The sequence below is a fragment of the Staurois parvus genome, unplaced genomic scaffold, assembly GCF_062004578.1.
Source record: "Staurois parvus isolate SC_StPar_1 unplaced genomic scaffold, SC_StPar_1.0 ptg000018l, whole genome shotgun sequence".
NCBI lineage: Eukaryota > Metazoa > Chordata > Amphibia > Anura > Ranidae > Staurois > Staurois parvus.
Window position 1 is genome coordinate 8623360 of NW_028317814.1, and position 23434 is coordinate 8646793.

At 43.6% G+C, this 23434-nt stretch overlaps 1 protein-coding gene and 1 long non-coding RNA gene across 5 annotated transcripts in view; one reads left to right on the top strand and one right to left on the bottom strand.

Moving 5' to 3' along the window:
* Positions 1-5239, top strand: part of LOC149473050 (uncharacterized) — a 92901-nt gene extending 87662 nt beyond the window's left edge. Inside the window, exons 3-4 of the long non-coding RNA XR_016313475.1 lie at positions 2515-2672; positions 4820-5239. This is a non-coding gene — a long non-coding RNA (uncharacterized LOC149473050). The remainder of the gene's footprint in view (positions 1-2514; positions 2673-4819) is intronic.
* The window catches only part of MAD1L1 (mitotic arrest deficient 1 like 1), a 1068146-nt gene that overhangs the window by 33990 nt on the left and 1010722 nt on the right, over positions 1-23434 (bottom strand). The window lies entirely within an intron of this gene.

The following is a 23434-nucleotide window of genomic DNA, read 5'->3' on the forward strand; positions in this document are numbered from 1 at the left end:
ACCTTACCTACACTAGAGGTGAGGAGGACCTAGATGGGTATAAGAAACACACTCCCAGCTGCCCTTTGAGCCAAACCTATATACAGGCCTTTATGGTATTGTAGTCAAATACAACGCACACTCATAGCTCAGACTTCATATATACACGTCTATCTTTCAGTAAGTTTTCTGTGCTAAATATAAATTGCAGGCTGGAGGAGATACATAGTGACTAGACCTTCGGAACACTTGCTCTTTATGGCTTCTGATGTTTCTACAGCCATTCCAGCTACATTAGCCCCTACTGGACTAAATCAATATTTGTTATTAGATATTTAACTGAATAAAGAGTTGAAAGGAATCTGACATCTTGGATTTGCATCTTGGAGACGGACCGAACAACAACATTGTGCTCGAGCTCTCCTACATGACGAGAACTTCCAGGGACGTGACGTTGCCCGAGAGACTGGAAGTAGCGGAGCGGCCATTTTAACTGTGGGAATAGTGGTTGGCATTCCTGGAAGCTGCTGCAAGGTGGATCATGGGATCTTTTATGCTAGATGTGTGGCATTTTATGTAAGCATAATTAATAAAGCGTGGAGTTATCATATCTTTAAACATACTACACTATACGAATCTTCTTTCTCTATGAATGAATTTACTGGAGTACGAAAGGAGACAAGCGTATCGATAGGAGTATTGGGGGATCAGAAGGTACCCACGAGGTCCTAGCAGATCTTCATCTGTACCCTCCTTTGGACATATATATATATATATATATATATATATATATATATATAAAGGCTGTCTTATTACTCATTTGGGTAAGGGTATGCAATTCAGCCACATTGGATGTGTTCACTGAAGTACTTTATAATATTAATACACAGAATGGTTCACTATCATGTGTTTCACAGGTCACCACGTGTTTGCACGATTTCTGCGTTTTTTTGCATGAGACTTACAAGGTTTTTGGTATAATTATTTGTGATATTTGGATGAATTTAATGTGAGGATAATACACTATTGAGTTTTATTTTATTTTGAGGTATACGGCACATACTGGGTTTACATGGTGAGTTTTTTGGAAGAAATAATTTATGGACTTTATTTTTGATTGTTTATATGGACACTAAGAAGGGTATTTAGTTCATTAATTTATACTTTCAAGGGTGAAAGTGAGACTTCTTTAGAGTGTTTTTCACAGGGTTTCAGAAGTTTTGGGACACTGATTTACATATATTAGTTGGTCTGAATACACCTTACCTACACTAGAGATGAGGAGGCCCTAGATGGGTATAAGAAACACACTCCCAGCTGCCCTTTGAGCCAAACCTATATACATGCCTTTATGGTATTAGAGTAAAAAAACAACGCACACTCATAGCTCAGACTTCAAATATACATGTCTATCCTTCAGTAAGTTTTCTGTGCTAAATATAAATTGAAGGCTGGAGGAGATACATAGTGACTAGACCTTTGCATATTATTTATTAATATTATATAAACAATTAGGACCCCGTGATAAAATACAAAGATGGTTACTGTATCTATATATCGTTGGACATAATACAGCAGAGATATGACAACGGGCAGCCATAGTGTCAGCACGTGAAGATGGAATTTATGATGTGCCGAGGCTTGCAGTTCCTATGCAGAATATGGAAGCCTCCATGGATTGGACAGTGGAATGAGAAGCAATCAGGTATTGGAAAAGCAGTTTTGGTTTGAAACCCCTACTGAGTGATTTATCCGTTTCTTTCTTCTTCTGACAATGCAATTCATTCGCTTTGCTTTTTAGCTGTAATGGGAGAAGATTCCATAAAAACAGCCCAGTTGTGAATTTACTATGAGGCCACTATGTCAAGTCGTTCATGTTGAATGATCTGTCCCATAGGATGCAGCATGCTCAGCATAACCTATCAATCCAGATTTCTGGAGGCCTGTGATCTATGGATCTGTCACGCCGAGCCACGTTTCTGACGTTAGCTGGCGTTCATGTTGTCAAAATGAGCCGCCTTATCTTACATGTCACATCTCATACCATATGAAGGCTCTGTCATAATGACTATAGCACACCACCTAAGTGGGTGTAAACCTGAAAAGATCCCATATTAGGAGTGTGTTTTTTTAGGAGCAAAAACAAAAAATGTCAAAAGTAATTATATGATGTTAACACCTTTTACTCTAATCAGCTTTTTCAGCAAGTGGACAAATCATGATATGTACATTTACTGGAAGCTGTTGTCCTGCTTGCATTTTGCAATCTAAGTTTAGACAGACAATAAAGGCAACAGTCCTTGACTATGATATACAGTAAATAGTGCTCTGTCCTTGTAAAATATTCCTTGTCTGCTTTTTGGACAAAGCTCAACCAAGATCTAACCTCTTCACCTGCCTGGCTGTGCAGTGTGGCAGATGAGGGTCAATCAAATCCAAAAGGTTACTTATGTATTTCAATTGTGTATTAAAGTGGACCTTCATATGTACAGTGTGGAAAGCTATTTTTTTATTCACACTCCTGCCCTCTCCCAGTCTCCATTTTTTCCTAGGTGAAAATGACATCACCCTTATCCTGTTGAATCCTGGGATGTATACTTCAAATATCCCAGGAGGCATTGGCTTCAACACAGAGCGACTGGAGGAGGGCAGACCTGGTACCCCATCATTGGAGGCCAGCTGCAAGAACCCAGGTAACAGCAAAACATTGGATCCACTGGGCATGTGAACATGTTTATACAGTAGATGATAATCCAGAGAGATTGGTAAATTGGGGTAAAAAATGTAAAAATGATCAGGGGGGTGGCTACAGTTCCTCTTAAAGCTTTTCTTTACTGGAGTTCTACTTCATAGCTGTACGAATTTAGCTCATAATTTTGAGTACAAGGTAAATGTCCATAACACTGGATTTGAATCTGCTGACTATACTCATACACATACAGTATATTCACTGATAATTACTGATTTATAAACAGGCTGCTATTGGTTACCACATATCCTATTTTGCCAAACCTTAAAATAATAATAATAAAAAAAAATAAAAAAAAAATATATATATATATATATATAAATGGAGGCAGCATATAACTAGAGATAAAACAGCAATGTTCAGCACCATGGACAGCAGTTCCAGATTCATCACTGAAGTGGGGGTATATGTACAGTATGGTGTCCATTTATGAACCAGCGGTAATAGATCGCTGCTCAGTTCTCCGGCATTCTTGGAGAACACAGTTCTCCTGTGAATGCAGTTTATGAAGCAGTTCTTCAAACGAAGGGAGAACGATCTCCAAAGGCTGGAGAACGGTCTACAAACTCTGGAAAACGGCTGATTTTACTATAATCTCGCGAGATTACAGTAAAAGATCAGTTTACTAAGCAGAGGTAAATTATCTCTGCTTAGTTTGCGGTCCCTCCGATTCTCCAGCTCTGGGCTGGAGAATCTGGAGGGAGAACACAGATCTCCAGAGAAGGGCTGACATGATCTCCTGAGTGTCATAAACTGCGAATGACCAGAGAATAGCTGAGATCCGTTGAATCACAGCTATTCTCTGTGTCATAAAAGGACACCTATATGTCTTATTTGGGCGGAGGAGTGTTCGGTTGTGCTAATGAAGAAGTATTTGGCTGCATTACTTTTGGGGGGAGTGGGTGCTATAAAGTAAGTACATGGCTGTTTCATTGAGGGGATTAAAAATATGCTATTAGGGAGCTGTATATGGTTCTATTAATTGGTGGTGGGAAGGGGGGGGGGGGGGTGTTGGCTGTACTTTTGAAGAAGTTTATGGCTTTGTGTAATCTGCAACATTACTATTGGGGCTGTATAGCTACATAGAAGACTTTCTAACTATATATTGAAGGGTCTTCCTTGCTCTATTATTGTAGGTGAAGCATATTGCTGAATTTTTCAGAGCATACCTGGCCTTATTATTATAAATGTTCTCTGGCTCTCTTTTTGGGAGGGCTTTGGCTCTACTACTGGGGGGGGTTATAATTTTTACAGCTGAGTTCTGTCCTCACTTATCATTAATGGGATGTTCTTTGTTCTCCCACATTGCAGATCTATTTCAACAGTTTGTTCTATTCCGACTTCAGTTTGCAGTCCCCAGGGTTGACTCTAATTAGTAGCTGTGTATCTAAAGAAAAGTTAAAAGTTATTTAAATAGTAAAAATTCTTTATATTGCTTCACATTAATGTCCTTACATGCTGATATTTATACCTTATGGCCAGGTCTTTAAGAATCCTACATCTTTGAACACATCACTGCCCCCATTTGCTATCCTCTTTTTAAGCCGCACTCACACCTGCATAATGCATGTTTTTTTTACGCTTTTTATGCACAACATCGGGGGGTTTATTTACTAAAGCTGGAGAGTCCAAAATCAGACTCCCTTCTGCATAGAAATCAATCAGCTTCCAGGTTTCATTGCCAAAGCTTCATTGAACAAGCTGAGGTTAGAAGCTGATTGGTTTCTATGCAGAAGGGAGTCTGATTTTGGACTCTCCAGCTTTAGTAAATAAACCCCCATATGTCAGTTCATTCACTTGAATGGGTTGTGCTATGTGCACCAAAGTAGCTCCTGTGCATTTTGTCACATGACAGCTAACCGCGTTTGGGGTGTCATTAAGAATTAAGTGCGATGCTTGTTTTGAAGTGTTTTCACATGTTTCCAGGAATTAATGCAGAAACATGCTTTCCCGGAACACCAAGGTGTGATTGTGATGTGTTGAGATGAACTGACACTTGCATGAAGTACGCTATAAATGTTTCCAAACCTTTTTAAATAACTCAAATTGTAACTTGCTGGTTATCTGTTTTTATCATCTTGTTGTTACAAGGGGACCGAACAGCCACGTGCTTCAGAACAGGTAAAGGTGGCATGAGGAATGGACCAGAGGCAAAGATGAAAGGAAAATAAACTTGAGTTCATACAAAAGAAAAAACTCAGGCTGCAGAAGCTGAAAAAGAATTATGGTAACACAAAAAAAAGAAAGTTTTGGACGTGGAGAAAGAAAGTTCCTCTTGAAAGAAGCGACTGGAGTGAACTGTCATCATTAGGAAAAATACACCATAAAGGGAGATAAGGACTAATACAATGAAAATTTTGTAGCTTCACTTCCATATTTCTCCTTCCCCCGCCAAGTTATCGCTGACACCAGAACAAGGCATTTAGAGATCTAAGTCGAGAACGCTGAGTTGCAACACTGACATTCTTTTTTTCTTGTGGCTTTAGACATTAAAATCTGCAAAGAACTTAATTGGTCTCCCATTGTTATTCTTCATTATTTAGTCTTTGTAGAAAGCCGGGAGCTCCAAGCTGAAAGTGTTAGTGACACCCATAGTGTCACAATGTGTGGAAGAGACATTAACAATAATGGCAGAGCGGAATGTAGGACAAAAAGCCCTTCAGCTTTCATATAGGCACAAAATCCTAACATTCTAAATGTGACATCAAATGCACGTTCCATGCAATCTACCTTAAAGGAAAATGCCAAATTTGAAATCATCATTAGTTTGGCCTTTGTTGGGAAATACCAGAGAGATTGTGGACCAAGTACTCCAATGGTTTCTTTTGTTCTAATATATAGATTCAGGCCTCATTCACATTGGCAATGTCAAACCTGCATTTATATGTGTATAGAGGACATTTGTAAACACATAAAAATGCAGATAATGATTTTTTTTTAATTGTATCATTCACACCGAGTGTTTACCTTTAGATGTGGTTAGTTTAGTTGCGTTTATAGAAATTAGAATTCTGTGCATCCAGGATCCGAATAGAAAATGTGGCTACAGCTAATTGCATGTAAATGCATGTAAACACGACTAAAATCACTTTAAAGAAAGAACATCTAAATGCATGAAAAAGTAATATAGAAAGCATAACAGCGGAATTTAGCTTAGCTGTAAGCCTAGGTTCACACAGATAAGATAAGTAATTTTCCTGCCGGTTTCAGTTCAATCTCAGCGATTCAGGTGTGATTCGGATGCAATTTGGCAGCATTCTTAGTCAGTCTCTCTCCTGACATGGACCAGGGATGGGCGATAAGGAAGAAAGCAAAGACTTGCAGAAATTTGCTGGAATTGTGTTATCTTAGGCAGGGGCGGACTGACCATTCGGGAACTCGGGCACCACCCGAGGGCCCTGGGTCAGTAGGGGGCCGCATGAGATGCCCCTGGTACCTTTCATTGGCTTTTTTGGGTGTGGTTTGAGTGTGAGTGAGGACACGGGGGCCCCATGTTCCCCTATTGCCCGGGGGCCCCATGAGTTGTCAGTCTGCCCCTGATCTTAGGACAGATGAGCGTTTTCCATTCAAGTCTATGTAGCTACAAATCGCATTGCACTGCACTAAAATGGCACAGGACCCTTTTTAAAATCGCATTGGAATCACACTGCATATATCTGAACAGCCTCCATAGAAACTCATGTTATATCACTTGCCATGCAATTCCATGTATTCTGGAATGCATCGGAAATCGCATCAGTGTAAACCAAAGCTGGATTCCATCTTGGCGTACAGTACAGGACACATGCAATGTATTTATAGAGCTTGTACTAATCACCGGAAGGTACACGCCTATAACCCATTGATTGCTTTGCCTGTGTCCTGTACTGTGGCATTGGGATAAGATGTTTATACTTCCCAGAAAACGTCTCTGTTTAGAAAAGCTAAATGCAGGAGTGCCAGTGTGTGTGCGACCTCAACTCAAAAATCGCTGTCCCTGCAGAGTACGATCTACAGCAGGATTGGGCAACTACATGTCCCATGAGGTATTGCTAGACTGGCGATTACAATAATGACTCCCAGAGGCAGAGACATGATTAGAAGACCGACAGTTGTTCCCAGATGCAGAGGCATGATGAAACATGTAGTTCTGCAACAGCTGAGGTGACAGTTTCTCACCCCTGATCTACAAACATGGGGTGCTTTAGAGTCTACTTGTCTAGTTTTGCTGTCTCCAGTAATACAAGTCACATTAACATGTGTTAGAAACATCTTTGAATAAGTCACTCTCACAATTTTAAAAACAGCTCCCTGAGCAAGCGAATCAATTTGTTAATTGCTAATGATATTCAGGAAACAAGTCAGGGGGCACCCAACTGACCTTTAAAATCTCATATAATTCGGGGCAGCTGAATACAAGATGCTTCTGGGTGGGACTGTAGACTCTTGTAACATGATTTTGCATTGTGCATGCTCCCAACCAATGAACAACCCACATGGGAGAAAAATATATTTTAAAAACATTCTTCCCAAATATATATATATGAAATACTAAAATTTTGGCTGTATTCAATATATTTAAAAAAAAAAAGTGTGTATATATATATATATATATACACATACACTGTATGTTGAAATGCGTTTTTTATATATTTCAAAATATATGAAAAATACTTTTAAAAATACATTTTCAAATAAACTGTATGTCTTTAAAAATACATTTAATCTACATTTTGGGAATGCATTTACAAATATATGTAAAAATATATGTTAAAATGACTTTTTTTATATGTAAAAAAAAAAATCTGAATATATTTAAAAAATATATTCTATTGAAAATATCTTTCATATATTTTGTAATATATAAAAAACGCATTTCAACATACAGTATATATATATATATATATATTTTTTTTTTAATATATTGAATACGGCCAAAATTGTAGTATTTCAAATATATGTCAATAAATTTAGGAAGAATATATTTAAAATATATTTTTCTTCCATGTGGACATTGCTGAGAAGAAGGAATACACTTGTATTGCATTTCTGTATACAAAGCTTCAGAGCCTTATAGGAACACCAACAGACCAAGGTAGAGTGGAGCAATCAGCTGCACCAGATGAACCATGAAAATCAACTACCCACCTTTTCAAAATGCAGATAATTACATTAACTTGTAGTAAAAATGTGTTTAAACCCAAGACCTAAATGTATTATATTGCAGCTTACTGGTCCTTAGATGTAGTGGCTGCATTTTCTAATATTTTTCTCTTTATGTTCATCTGGTGTCCCTGCCAGGAACACACTTCCTGTCCTAGGGTGACAACCCTCAGTCACTATCTCTGGAGGTACCGCGTTGTCACCCTAGACAGGAAGTATGTAAGGACCACAGACCTCCTCTACTTCCCCATAAAATAGGGGGGAGGTGTTCTGTGGTCCATAGACAGAACTTGAAAATTGCTAACAGCAGCATAGGCAGAATGCACAGAAAATGATGAGCTCACTGGATATCTGGCAGATCAATGGGTATTTTTTTACACTTATTGAACAGATATAACAAAATACGTTTATTGGTCTATCTAAACAAAAATGTGCTGCATTAGATTTTGTTAGGATTGTTTCCTTCATCTTGTGACCTGACCAGTAAGTCTTTTACAAATTCCAGATAGATCAAGCTGTCCAAACAAAGTAGACGTTCACCTCATGGGCTATTATACTTGCAGGAAATGCATAGAAAAATCCCTGATTCTTTTTTTAAAACACGGCCGCTCCGAACTGCATGGTGATGCAGAACCATGCAGTTTTGGGGAGCCCAAAAATGTGCCATGTTTTCCGATGAATGGCAGTGTCAACAACAATTAATGGAACCCCCATGCATCTGCCACAGTGTTGGGCATATTGCAGTTGGGAAACATGTTAGATTAGATTTACACATATTCGGGTCAGAGAATGTATGCTAATCAACAACAGGAAGTGTGTTACTGGCCAGATAACCTTGTGAAACTAAGGAAAGCAAGTCCAACTACAAGAAAGAAATCAAAGCCACCACATTAAAGCAGAAATAGGGGACAATTTTATTTTGCGGGTTAAATGCTCATTTTCTTCTATGGGAGAGGAGAGTGAAGATATACTCACCTGACCCACCAATCCTACCCGCACAAGACTAGTCATTTTGGCTCCTGCCCCTACCCCGGGATCCAGCAGTCTTGTAAATGGACTGTTCTTGATGACAGAATGCTCAAGGCACACTCCACAGACAGGAACAGTCCACCACTGGACTGTGGGGGAGCTCAGTTTTCCGTAGGATCGTTGGGTCAGGTGAGTATGAGCTTAGTCCTCTCCCCTAGAAACAACAAGCAGCTGATCCATGCAGTGGGGGCACAGACCCACATTGTAAAAAAAAAAAAATTTCTGCTTTAAGGATTGGTAATTTGCAATTTATTAAATTTTTGCTTGGGGGTTTAATACTGCTTTTACCAACAAAAAGGGGCAAAATAAGAGATGTTCATTGTTGGAATTTACATATGCTTTAATTGTTAAAGCCCAACTCTAGGCAAACATTTGTATTTAGTTTTCGATAGCACATGAAAGCATTAGAGCCTCTGTCTAGCTTTTATTGGACTCAGTGTTCTTATGGGGAAGATCACCCATCATTTCTATATGGGCAGAAAGTGATGAAAAATTTGACCAACACAGACAAAAACACATTTTGAGAAGAGCAGAAAAGGGATATTATTTATGACACTAATAAAATTGCCATCCGCGCTATTGTGTCCCTGTGACACCCATAACCCGTTCTTGTACAGGAGCCACAGGGACTAGATGGTAAAACACCCAGAAAATAAGAAATAAAAACAGAAATGTTAACTCTTCTCTACTTTTCACAAAACTAAGAAGAAAAAAAAAAAGGCAACAACCCCCCAAAAAGCAAATAGCTAGAGTTAGGCTTTAATTGTAAGACGACTGTATGTAGAACTTCTTTAACTCGGTTAAGAGTAAATAAACGACTGCTCTCATAAATAGACTGATTATTTTTTTAGGATTCTTTAAACATCAGCTAAATACATGTCATGTTTATATTTGGCTTACTACCATTTTGGGAAAAGTCTCATTTTTCCTGAGATGCAGAGTCATCAGTAATCAAAGCATCTTTCTCGTTACCCCAGAAACTGTCAAAACATCTATTTCTATGTAATCCTCCTGTGTGCTGCCGGCATACACAAATGCAATGCAATAAGCTAAGGTGCGACAGAAGACAAGATATACAATTTATAAATATGATTTAACCTGTTCTCTTACAGAAACCCATCAAACTATATTTATCAATCCAACAAAACTTGGCATTTACATTTTAGCTACATGTTACATGATTGGACACGGTCTTACGTCTATTTGGGACTGAAGTCACAAGGTTTCGGCACTTTAATTCTGAGCTTACACATTGGCCACAGCCATTATAAACTGTTACAGGAGCAGTGGGCAGTGGAAACACCTAACAGTAGGCGAGAACACCCACAATTCCAAGATAGGTGAAGTCACAAGGTCTCACCACTTTAATTCTGAGCCTACTGAGTCAACACATTGGCCATTTTAGTTCCTGAGCTTATGCCTTTATCACTTTAGTTCCTGAGCCTACACAGTGGACACTTAGGGGTTTATTTACTAAAGCTGGAGAGTCCAAAATCAGACTCCCTTCTGCATAAAAACCAATCAGCTTCCAACCTCAGCTTGTTCAATGAAGCTTTGGCAATGAAACCTGGAAGCTGATTGGTTTCTATGCAGAAGGGAGTCTGATTTTGCACTCTCCAGCTTTAGTAAATAAACCCCTTAGTTCCTGCGTCTACACATTGGCCACAACCATTATAAACAGTTCCAGGAGCAGTGGACACACCTAACAGTAGGTGAGAACACCCCAATTCCAAGATAGGTTAGAAAAGAACCAAATAGTATGGAAAGCTCTATGGAATACTGTGGCAGAAAAGACAATTAAGGCAAACCTATGCTAAAAGACAGAGTCAGGGAGTGAGATTACAGGGTTAATTAACTTCACCAAAAAATGAAAAGGTGAACTAACTTACAACACCCTCCAGTCCCAAATGCATGTAGCTTTTGTGATCCCTATCTTCTGAAGCCTTTTTCAGACGATATAATGATCCTTTGAAACTTCATTATAAAGCAATGAAAACTGTATAGCAGCGTGTTTGCAATGACGAGTGTTCATTGGTCAGTGCTGGCCAAGTGACCAATGACCCTTTGAGGATCCTTTCTTTTGGGACGGCGTCCAAGAGCATAGAAGAAGATTCTCGTTGGTCAGCGCATTTATTTAGTCAGTGCCATTGTGAGCAATACGCTGCTATACAGCCTCAGGTTCTGGTTATTGAAGTAATAAAGTGCTGAGCCATTATACCAGCTGAAGACTGTGTCCTAAGATGGAAATCCCTAAAGGTACATGCACTGAGGACTGCAGGGGTGAGGAGGGTGTTTGTAAGTTAGTTAATCTTTTCATTTTTTGTGAAAGGAGAACTTACCCTTTAAATATGCCCAGTGAGGTCACAGACATCAATAAATATCAAACAGAAGTTCTAACCTTTACTCACACTATCCCAAAATAAAATAACTTTTGCTGGAGTTGGGATTTGAAGATGACTACCAGAACTATTTTTACAGTTTGGGGAGGGGCACTGACGTCACCACGTACCCGGACTCCTATGCACGGCGAGTACAGGAAGTGTGTGTCCACACGTCGTTCAGGCTGGACACATTACACACCAAAAGCGTTTTGATGTTTTTAAATCGGTAAGTGCAAAATTGGCACCAATAAATTCTTATGCTCACCAAGGATAAGGCACTATTCCTTTCTCTTTTTCCTCTGGCAATACGCTGAGTAACAGGGAGGAAGCATATAACAACTGTTGGAGGGAAGACCTTACCCAGGATCCATTTACAGCAGAATAGTAGGAGCAAAGAGGAGAACCATTCAGTTTGCTACTTATAGAAGAACACACCAAGTAACTCATTTTATTTTGAGCATTTTTATCCGGAATTATGTGAACAGTTAATTTGCAGTGAATAGTCCCACTCTGATGGGATCTAACTTATGATTGGATCTTCAACTATATTGGACATTTATGAATTATTAATTTTAAGTATATATATTTTTATAAATCAATTTTAATTATATACATTTTTATATTTTCGATTATTTTATTCATATAATTTGGATTTTTTTTTCTTTCTCCACAATTGATGTATTATATATCTCTATAATAATGAGTTGCACATTTTATATTTTGATAAATTAAGGGAAATTATTTATTATTTAATTACTGAATTAATATTTTAAAAATTGATTTTACTTATTTATTCACGGGTATAATATAAGGGCACTGCACCATTTTTACTTTTATTTTTACAGTTACATTAGACCAGCTTGGCCCAATGTAAGTATGTATGTGCCATACCTGTGGGATCCCCCTGGATGCTGGAAATCACTGAAGTAGGCACAGCTGCTACAGTGATCTGCACTAGCTCCTGGGTCCCTCTGCTGCATTGCAAACACAGCAGGAAGCTCGCTCAGCATGGTTGCCATTCAGGGAACACTTTGCATTTTCGCAAAATTTTCTCTGATTGTTTGAGGTGCAGAGGCAGGGTGGTGGTGTCACAATCTCTACCTCGTCCAATCAGAGAACACTTTGCATTTATTGGGGATTACTCCTGTGTTCAGAAAGCAACAAAGTAGCCACACAGCAAGGGATCCAGAAGCTAACAGGAAATTACTATAGCACTGTTATCTACTACGATGATACAGGAAATTACTATAGCACTGTTATCTACTACGATGATTTCCAGCTTCCGGAAGGATCACAGAGGTAAAGTGCATACGTACTTACATTAAAGTAAGCTGGAGCAATATAACTATGTCAAAATTGCCATACCTAAACTTCAGCTTTAAACCCTTGGTGCCCTTTAAGGGGTTTGTGACACCGGGAGGCAGCGTGGTGTTTAGGGTCATGTGACCGCTGTGACTGGCTGTCACATGATCAGAAAGCTCAAAGTAGCAATCGGAACCTCTCTGTGAAGCGTCAGTAAATGCTCCGGGATCATGCAGGGCGTGCACTCCTGGCACATCTTTTGTTTACAATGGGTACGCAAATATGCAACCCCTCAGTGCCGAGGCCCAGCCCCCGAGAGGACGCATATTTGCGTATGCTCCACGCCAAGGAGTTAAACAAGGTTTTTTAATAAGTTACTTGGAGTATTGTCTTCCTATCTTGCTATTCCTACCACTTGGAGTACAAGTTTGTGGGCTACAAAAGAAATGGACCCAGGCTAGCCCAATGTCATGTGGGGGTATATAAAGTACACATGGGGATTTGCATTCCTATCCAAAAGAAATAATGGAATCAATGATAAACGGTCTAGTACAGTGGTTCTCAAGCTTCCTAATGCTGTGACCCTTTAATACAGTTCCTCATGTTGTGGTGACCCCCAACCATAACATTATTTACCCAGTAATTATAATTCATGAGTGTTGTTTTACCTCCAATACTGCTGCTTTCAACACAGTAGCTGCTTTTAACAGAGTAGCTGCTTTCTACACAGCAGCTGCTTTCTACACAGTAGCTGCTCTTTGCACATCAGAAATATGTTTTCCGATGGTCTTAGGCGACCCCTGTGAAAGGGTCGTTCGGCCCCCAAAGGGGTCGCGACCCACAAGTTGAGAACCACTGGTCTAGTAGATCAAGGGTTACCAACATGAAGAGGCACAGGTATTCATTATCTGAAAGCTTAAAGAGGAACACAAGCAGTTTCAATGTCATCTAGGTATGATCAAGCGGGTGATCAGATGAATGAAAACAATCTTCCTAAAGTATGCTACTGTATAAGAACCTTGCATATAAGTATTGTTTGTAAATATACGCACGCAGTGGTTTTGCTCATTGCATATTCAGACTTTGCATCCTCCTTCCTAATGATGACACAAAGCCCCCACAATGCCTCTGATAGCCAGAGGCTGCCCAGGCTGCAGAGAAGAGGTACTTTTTTTCTTTCCTAAAATAGCACTGCTGACCTGGGCACTATCTATTCATGTGAAATGTGAATTTTAATATCATGTCCACTTTAATGGAAAGCTGTTAGTACAGAAACATGGGCACGGCCATTGTTACTCTTAAAAATGTCAGTTCCACCAAGGACTCATTATTGTCATTTTGAAGAGTCCAAACACACCCTGTCCACTCACCTGTATTTCTCTAGAGGCAGTTTTGCTTTAAAGCCCAAATCCAGGAAAAGAAAAAAAATCATCCCTTACAGTGGTGATGTCCCTGCACTGCGAGGGTTAAACACTTTTTCACATCTAGGGGAAAGAGAAAACATTTTTACTTACCCGATCCTCCAGTATTTCCGTATGCTCTGGCAGTGGACTGTTCCTCTGTGTCCTCATGTCCTGTGCTGGGCTATGTGCCCTGCATCAGACTTGATGACATCAAGGGCATCTGATTGCCAGAGCCTAGGGAAAAAGACTGTAGAAACCAGTCTTGCCGAGCTGAGGAGCCTGTAGGAACAGAGGACCAGGTAGGTAAAACTGCTTTACAAAGTTCCCTAGATGTAAATGAGCATTTAACTCTTGTAGTGCAGGAGCTGCCCGATGGCAAAGAAACATTTTTGGAGCTTTGAGGAAATTTTTTTTTCTTTTTTTAGGTGTGATTCTCTAAAATGTTTTCCCTGTAAATATATCCACTTTATAAGAATTTTGGATGATAATGTAACAAATTATTTTTTTTTTTTATATTTTACTGATCTGAAAATATGTTTTATATTTTAAAGGTTCAAAGAGTGAGATTCCTGCTGGCCAGGGGCAGGTTACAGCCCCATATGGATTCATCCTAATAAACATCCTAATAAACAATGTAATGTAATGATTTCAACTACAACTATAGCCAAATACTACATGTGTAGCCGAAAAGTAAATCAGCAAATGCTGTAATTTGCTACAGTCAGCCTCATCATTTTACATTCAGTGTGTATTTTTTACAATCCAATGCAAAAGGATTAGTTCCCGGTCATACCGGTGCAACTTGTCATGCGATTTGATAGTTCCAGACCGCATGACAAATCGCACCCTATTATCTGCAATTAAAGTGGTCACATCGGTGCGATTCTGACTTGGTTGGACCGATTTTGAAAATAGTGCCTGAAGTCGCAGATGTCTTGCAAGTTACACCTGAAATAGGACTGACATCTGACTTTGAAATTGTGCAACTTCACTGGAAGTTGCATGATTTCAAAGTCGGATTGGTGTGGCCAATGACCTAATGTTTTTGTATAGTACTGCTGAATGGGACTCTGGGGCATCCTGTTACCTGATTCTTTCCTGTGCAACTTCCATCTTATGCTTCAACACAAATGGGCGCTGAAAAAGACTCAAAAAAGTGGGCAGTGCTAAGAACTAGTGTTTCCACAGACTCAGATTCAGGGTTATAGAAAAAAATAAGTAAACCAAGAGGGACTGCAGCTAGGAGGGCAACTAGCTGTAAAGGATACATGCCTACATAAAGAGAAAAATGAAACGTTTTCTGTCCACCTGCTACTACTCACCTTCATTGTGCTCCTCCGCTGCCTCAGGAACCTGGTACTTCCAGATATGGGGGGGGGGGCCATGTGTGACCTCCCCTTTCTACTAGGATGCAGCGGCCAATTATCATGCCCAGAAACTTTCCCATGTGGAAGTCATTACCTTGTGTAAGCTATGATGACATCTAACATGGCGCTTACACAGAGATTGGACTCCCGCTTCCAACAGAGGAGTACGTGTGGTGGCGGAGTACGGGAAAGAATAGTATCAGTGGATTTGCGTTTATTATTTCTTTAAGAGAACCTGTCATTTTGCCCCAAATGGGTACATGGACAGAACCTGTCACTGACTGAAAAGTATTTTCAAACACTAATGTATCATTCGCAATGCTCTCTGGTGACTGTGCAGAATATATGCCACCTAAGGCAATGCACTCATGTATAACCCACCCCAAGTGTGCTGTCTAGATGCACTTCTCTGCTGCCGGTGAAATCATTAATTCTGCGTCGTCTTCATATAGTAAATAAGCAATACCTCTTCCATGCCCGTAGTTCTTGTGTGCTGGGTTACTCACATCAAGTGGGAGAACCTGTGAATCTACATAGGAGCGTGGGAAGCTAGTGGGTGGACTGCAAGCTTCCAAATGAACAGATTAAATAAAAAAAAATGCCTGCAAGGCATATCTTGGGGAGAATGATTATTACTTTACAAATGTACAGACACCAGCTTGTGATTAATTATAGCTTTCTATTTTATCCTTGCTAAAGTGTGTTTTCCTTCCACTGCATGTTTACAATAAAATACGGATTTAATGAATTAAAACATCATGAAAGACGTTCTGGGTCAAGATCGGCCTGTATTGTATGAAATTACTACACTAAGCCTGAAAAGCCCATTTAGCTCATTAAAGCAGAACTAAAGTTAAAAAATACACAATTCTGAACAGGCAGGCTCCTTACTGCAGAAGACACATGCAATGTCTCTTCTGCAATAAAACACGCTTACCTGCCTGTTTGAAATCCCCTGTAGAATGTACACTGGGCTGAGTTTGAGCAGTTCAATTTACTTTCCAGCAAACTACCTGTGTACCGGGATGACTGCATTTCTGCGCATGCGCAGGAGTGATGTCATCTTGCTCTGGCCAATCAAGATGGCCATCAATCGATATCCAGAAGAAGACGGGGAGAAGATGTTGGCACTGGTGAGGACATCGCAGGCATCTGACCCTTGGAACTAAGTAATCCAGGCATCCTGCTACACTGTCTAGCCAGCCTGTTGACTTCAGTTTTCTATACTGCAGTTAAGTATTACAGATTTGGGTGTCCGTTTGTGAACCAGAGGTAATAGATCGCTGCTCAGTTCTCCGGCATTCTCGGAGAACAAAGTTCTCCTGTGAATGCAGTTTATGAAGCAGTTCTCCGAACGAAGGGAGAACGGTCTCCAAACGCTGGATAACGGTCTACAAACTCTGAAAAACGGCTCATTTTACTATAATCTCTCCAGATTATAGTAAAAGACCAGTTTACTAAGCAGAGGTAAATTATCTCTGCTTAGTTTTCGGTCCCTCTGATTCTCCAGCTCTGGGCTGGAGAATCTGGACGGAGAACACAGATCTCCAGAGAAGGGCTGACAGGATCTCCTGAGTGTTATAAACTGTGAATGACCAGAGAATAGCTGAGATCCGTTGAATCGCAGCTATTCTCTGTGTCATAAAAGGACACCTTGGTCACTTACCCTTCCCGATCACCTGCAAAGTGAAGCTGCATTTCACATGGATATGATTCTCAAACTGGATTCTTACCATGTGACCCACAATAAATGCTTAGTGGCCCCTGCTCAGGGTATCAAGGTCTGATGAATTGGATGCTGCTGACTAGTGAGTGCACAGGCTGAAGAAAGGTTCATCCAGACCCAAAGCACACTGTAGAAATAGGAAGGGAAAGCCTGGTCACTGCACACCTCGCTCAGCCTGAGTGGTTAGCACAAGTCATTAATTAAGTAATTAGAACGAATATAAACAAGTATACCTCTTCTCGATAGGGAAACAGATCTCAAGGCATCAAATTAAGTCACTGACTCACCATAATTTTAGTAGGGTGGGGTCCTCCGAAGCCAATCACAGACCAAAAATTCATTAGGAGACCAGACAGATCCCATAAGACAGAGTGTCAGGGATCCCGGGTCCTCGGCAGCGCGCGCATGCGCAGACCGCCGATCCGTCCCAGCCGGCGAGCGCAGAATCCTCGGCGTTCGCGGCGGCCGCGCATGCGCAGTAGCGATCGCGGCCGCACCAATGGGAGAGCAGGGCGCTCTATTTAAAGCTGCCTGTGCATCTCCAAGTTGCCGCAAGGTCTCGTTCCTGTTCCTGTAAGTACGCTCCTTGTTGCCAAACTCTGCCTGTCCTGTTTATGCTGACCTTCTCCTGCTCTGACCCCGGATCGTCCCTGACCATCCTTCTGCCTGACCTCCTGCACCGTGCTGCCCGCTACCTGCTGAACCTGGCTTGTGACCCCGACCATTCTCCGCTTACACCCCCGTACCACGCTGCCCGCACAATACCGACCCGGCTAGTCTGACCTCGCCTACTCCTGATAGCTGCCCATCCATCCCGCTCGGATCAGGATCTGTCATCCCATCCATCCCGCTCGGATCGGGATCTGTCATCCCCTTCACAGCAGGCTCTACCCGGGCACATACCCTCAGCGGGACCCCTCTGCAACCGCCGGGGGTGCCCAGGGACGCGACCTGGTTTCAGTCTTGCACCAAGTCCATCCCCACCATCAGGGGCCCTGGTGAAAAGGCAGACTGGGACTTAGACTCCGCATCCTGGGAAACCCCGTGCCGTGGACCACTAGAGATCCCGTTGGGCGGAGCCTGACAGTACCTTGCGGCCATGACTGAGCCTGGACGGGGAACTTCCCCTCTGGACGACATCTGTCGACAGATGGAGACCCTTACACTGGGAATTAGGGGCCTACAGGAAGGTTATACGGTATTGGACAGACGCACGCAGACCTTAGCTACCCCTACCAGGGGGTCTGGGGAACCCATTAGGAAGACTCCGGGGTTGTTACCCGCACCAGAACCCCGTGTCCCCACACCGGAACGTTTTTCCGGAGACCGAAGTAGATTCAGGGCCTTTCGTAACTCCTGTCAGTTATACTTTGACCTCCAGCCTCAGACCTTTTCCTCCGAATCAGTGAGGGTAGGGTTCATTATTTCCCTACTACAGGGGGGACCCCAAGACTGGGCCCACCGTCTCCGAGAGAAGCGAGACCCACTATTGCAGTCAGTGACGGTATTTTTTGAGGCTATGGCCCTCTTGTATGACGACCCGCTGCGCACCGCAACGGCCGAGAGGGCCCTATATACACTCAGGCAGAGTCACCGGACAGTGGAGGACTATGCCGCCGAATTCAGGCGTTGGCATAGTGACTGCCAATGGAACGAGGCGGCTCTGCACCACCAGTTCCGCGTAGGGTTAGCTGAACCCCTGAAGGACGAATTGGCCCGAATAGACATACCTAGCACTTTGGAGGCCTTGATAGCTTTGACTATTCGAATTGACCGCCGGTTACGGGAGCACAGGCAGGGAAGATGCAACCAAGGACAAGGATCAACTGGAACACCCCCTCAGGCCTCTACCCAGTTACAGCCGGCAGGCCAGAATCAGGTTGCCATGGATTCACCCGAGACCGGGCCATCGGGAAGGATCCGACCGACACTTACGCCTGAGGAACGCCAGAGGCGTCTTGCCAACCATCTCTGCCTCTACTGTGGGGGAGCAGGCCATGTGGTACGTACCTGTCCAGCCAAGAGGGGTAAGTGTTCCGCTGTTTTCTCTACAGTCACTTCTAACAGTGTGGGCAATACTAGTTATCTGGCGGTACCTGTGTCACTTCAGCTGCCGGGGAGAACAGTGGTGACCACGGCTATTGTGGATTCTGGGGCGTGTAGTTGCTTCATAGATTTAGACTTTGCAGTTCAGCAACAAATTCCCCTACAAACCAAGGAGGTGGGATTGAATATTTTTCTAGCAGATGGATCACGTATTAAGTCAGGGGTGGTGGACCACGAGACCCCACCTATCCGTACTACCATATCGACCCATCATGAAGAACTCCTTCGGTTGGACGCCATAGCATCCCCACTATTTCCAATTATTTTGGGGCTCCCGTGGTTACGAGCCCATAATCCCCAGGTGGACTGGAAGGCGGGTTCTATGCAGTTCCTCTCCCCATACTGCCAGCAGCATTGCCTCCCTAAGATCTCCCCGATTCCACCGACTTTGTTGTGTCTAGAGACAGATGCAGAGCTGGCGCAAGTCATTCCGTCAGTTTACCATAATTTTCTGGACGTGTTTAGCAAGCGGGGGGCGGACATTCTCCCTCCGCACCGAGCTTATGACTGCCCAATTGATCTCCTCCCGGGGTCGGAAATCCCATTTGGGCGGATATTCCCCTTATCCGAGCGGGAGTTAGGGGTACTAAAGGAGTATATAGATGAAAACCTCCATAAGGGGTTTATTAGACCCTCCACGTCACCAGCCGGGGCGGGCATTTTCTTTGTGGAGAAAAAAGACAAGTCCCTCCGGCCCTGCGTAGATTACCGGGACTTGAATAAGGTCACAGTAAAAAACCGTTACCCGCTACCACTCGTCCCCGAGCTGTTTCAGAGGCTGAAGTCAGCATCTATCTTCACTAAACTAGACTTGAGAGGTGCCTATAATTTAGTTCGTATCAGAGAGGGGGACGAGTGGAAGACAGCATTCCGTACCAGATTTGGACACTTTGAATACTTGGTTATGCCCTTCGGCCTATGCAACGCCCCTGCCACCTTCCAACATTTCATAAACGATGTGTTCAGGGACTACCTAGATATCTTCGTCATTGTATACCTGGACGATATCCTTGTCTTTTCCCCAACCTTGGAGGACCATAGAGGTCACGTGAGGCGCGTGTTAGAACGGCTCCGCCAACACAGCTTATATGCCAAGGCAGACAAGTGCTGCTTTGAACAGAGTAGCATTTCGTTTCTGGGTCTAACCATCTCTCCCACGGGAATAGCCATGGATCCTCAAAAGGTTTCGGCCATTTTAGATTGGCCAGCCCCCGCCGATAAGAAAGCGGTCCAACGCTTCATCGGCTTCGCGAATTTCTACAGAAAGTTCATTAAGAACTTTTCGGGCCTAGTGTCCCCAATCACCCAGCTGACCAGGCAGGGGGTTCGCTTCCAATGGACACCCGAGGCACAGAGGGCTTTCGAAGCCTTGAAGGAATTGTTTACGGCGGCTCCTATTCTGAGCCACCCTGATTCGTCCTTGCCATATATCTTGGAGGTGGACGCATCCGAGAATGCGGTCGGGGCGATCCTGTCCCAGAGGAAGGGCATCAAAGAACTCATGCACCCAGTGGCTTTCTTCTCCAGGAAACTGACTCCTGCGGAAAGGAATTATGATATCGGGGATCGGGAGCCCTTGGCGATTAAGGTGGCACTAGAGGAATGGAGATACTTGTTAGAAGGGGCGGTACACCCAATATTGATTTTTACGGATCATAAGAACCTAGAGTATCTGAGGACAGCTAAACGTCTGAGGCCACGTCAAGCCAGGTGGGCGCTGTTCTTTTCACGGTTCTTTTTCCATATAACCTATAGGCCAGGGTCTAAGAACACAAAACCAGACGCGCTCTCCCGCATGTTTGGGGATCCCGAAGAGAACCCCAAGCCAGACACTATCCTGTCCCCAGGAAATTTCTTAGTTCTCCAATCGGAGCTCCATTCTCAACTGCAGACCGCGTCCGTAGGAATGCAAGGTCCACCTGGGGTTCCCTTACTAAATAGGGAAGGACTTTTTTGGAAGGAGGATCAGATTGTGGTCCCTGAGGAGGCCCGTACATTGGTATTAGGATACTGCCACGATCACCCGCTGGCCGGGCACTTCGGGGTACGTAAGACCTTGGAGCTGCTGCAGCGTACTTTCTGGTGGCCTAATATGGCCAGGGAGTGCGAAACCTACATTAAGACCTGTCCCGTGTGTCAGAGAAACAAACCCACTAGGAATAAAGCTTGGGGTCTCTTGCGCCCATTACCCATTCCCGACAGGCCATGGACCATGATTTCCATTGACTTTATCGTGGAACTTCCACCTTCTCAGGACCACACAGCAATCTTCGTGATTGTGGACCGCCTGTCCAAGATGGCCCATTTTGTACCCTTAAAGGACACACCTACGGCCCTTGAAACAGCACGTGTGTTTATTAGGGAAGTAGTAAGACTCCACGGAATTCCCAGGGACATTGTATCTGACAGAGGGGTTCAGTTTACGTCCAGGTTCTGGAAAGCTCTATGTGAAACCCTGGGGATTAAGTTATCGTTCTCTTCTGCTTATCACCCACAGACCAATGGCCAGACGGAGCGTACAAACCAGACCCTAGAGCAGTACCTCAGGTGCTATACCACCTTCCTCCAAGATGACTGGGTTACTCTCCTGCCGCTTGCGGAATTCGCATATAATAATGCAAGTCACTCTGCTACTAGACAGTCCCCGTTTTTCGCAAACTATGGGTTCCACCCTGTATTCCTGCCAGATCTGATCCCAGAGGTCGCAGTCCCAGCCACGCAGGATATGTTGACCTTTCTGTCAACCAATAGCAAGGTATTGCAGGAAGCAATGACAAAGGCCCAGGATGACAACAAGAGGGCGTTTGATAGGAAGAGAAGAGGGGAATTGAGTTTGCGGCCAGAGGACCAGGTTTGGTTGTCCACCGCAAATTTAAAAATGTCCTGCCCTTCAAAGAAATTGGCTCCCAAGTTCTTGGGGCCTTTCCGGGTCAAACGTAAGGTCAACGAGGTGGCATACGAGCTGGCACTGCCCGAATCTATGAAGGTTCATCCGGTCTTCCATGTGTCCCTGTTGAAACCGGCAACTCCAGACCCCTTCCCGGATCGAAGGTCTAAGCCACCGGAGGCAGTAGACGTGGATGGGGAGGAGGAATTTGAAGTTGAAGCTATCTTAGATTGCAGGAAGAGGGGAGGCCAAACTCAGTTTCTGGTTAAATGGAAAGGATATGGGGCGGAGGAAAATTCATGGGAGCCGGCCCAAAATGTGCACGCCCCAAGGCTTGTGCGGGAATTTTTTCGGAACCAGCCGTTGAGTAGGGGTCGGTTGGGCATCCGGAGGTTGCCCGTAGGGGGGGGGCAATGTCAGGGATCCCGGGTCCTCGGCGGCGCGCGCATGCGCAGACCGCCGATCCGTCCCAGCCGGCGAGCGCAGAATCCTCGGCGATCGCGGCGGCCGCGCATGTGCAGTAGCGATCGCGGCCGCACCAATGGGAGAGCAGGGCGCTCTATTTAAAGCTGCCTGTGCATCTCCAAGTTGCCGCAAGGTCTTGTTCCTGTTCCTGTAAGTACGCTCCTTGTTGCCAAACTCTGCCTGTCCTGTTTATGCTGACCTTCTCCTGCTCTGACCCCGGCTGGTCCCTGACCATCCTTCTGCCTGACCTCCTGCACCGCGCTGCCCGCTACCTGCTGAACCTGGCTTGTGACCCCGACCATTCTCCGCTTACTCCCCCCGTACCACGCTGCCCGCACAATACCGACCCGGCTAGTCTGACCTCGCCTACTCCTGATAGCTGCCCATCCATCCCGCTCGGATCAGGATCTGTCATCCCATCCATCCCGCTCGGATCGGGATCTGTCATCCCCTTCACAGCAGGCTCTACCCGGGCACATACCCTCAGCGGGACCCCTCTGCCACCGCCGGGGGTGCCCAGGGACGCGACCTGGTTTCAGTCTTGCACCAAGTCCATCCCCACCATCAGGGGCCCTGGTGAAAAGGCAGACTGGGACTTAGACTCCGCGTCCTGGGAAACCCCGTGCCGTGGACCACTAGAGATCCCGTTGGGCGGAGCCTGACACAGAGGTTTAAAAGAGAACCAACTGCAGTGTAGTAAAAGTTAGATAGTTTTATTGAGATTAATATAGGTAATAAGGCCAATTGGCCAGCAGTCCTCCATTCGCCATTAAAAAAAGGTAAGATAACATTAGCTCCTTAAAACCCAAGCCTGGGCCACACTCACAAACGCTTAACAACAACCATCCATCTGTAAAGAGCATAGTCCAGTGAGTCAATCTCCAAAGCCACACTCAGT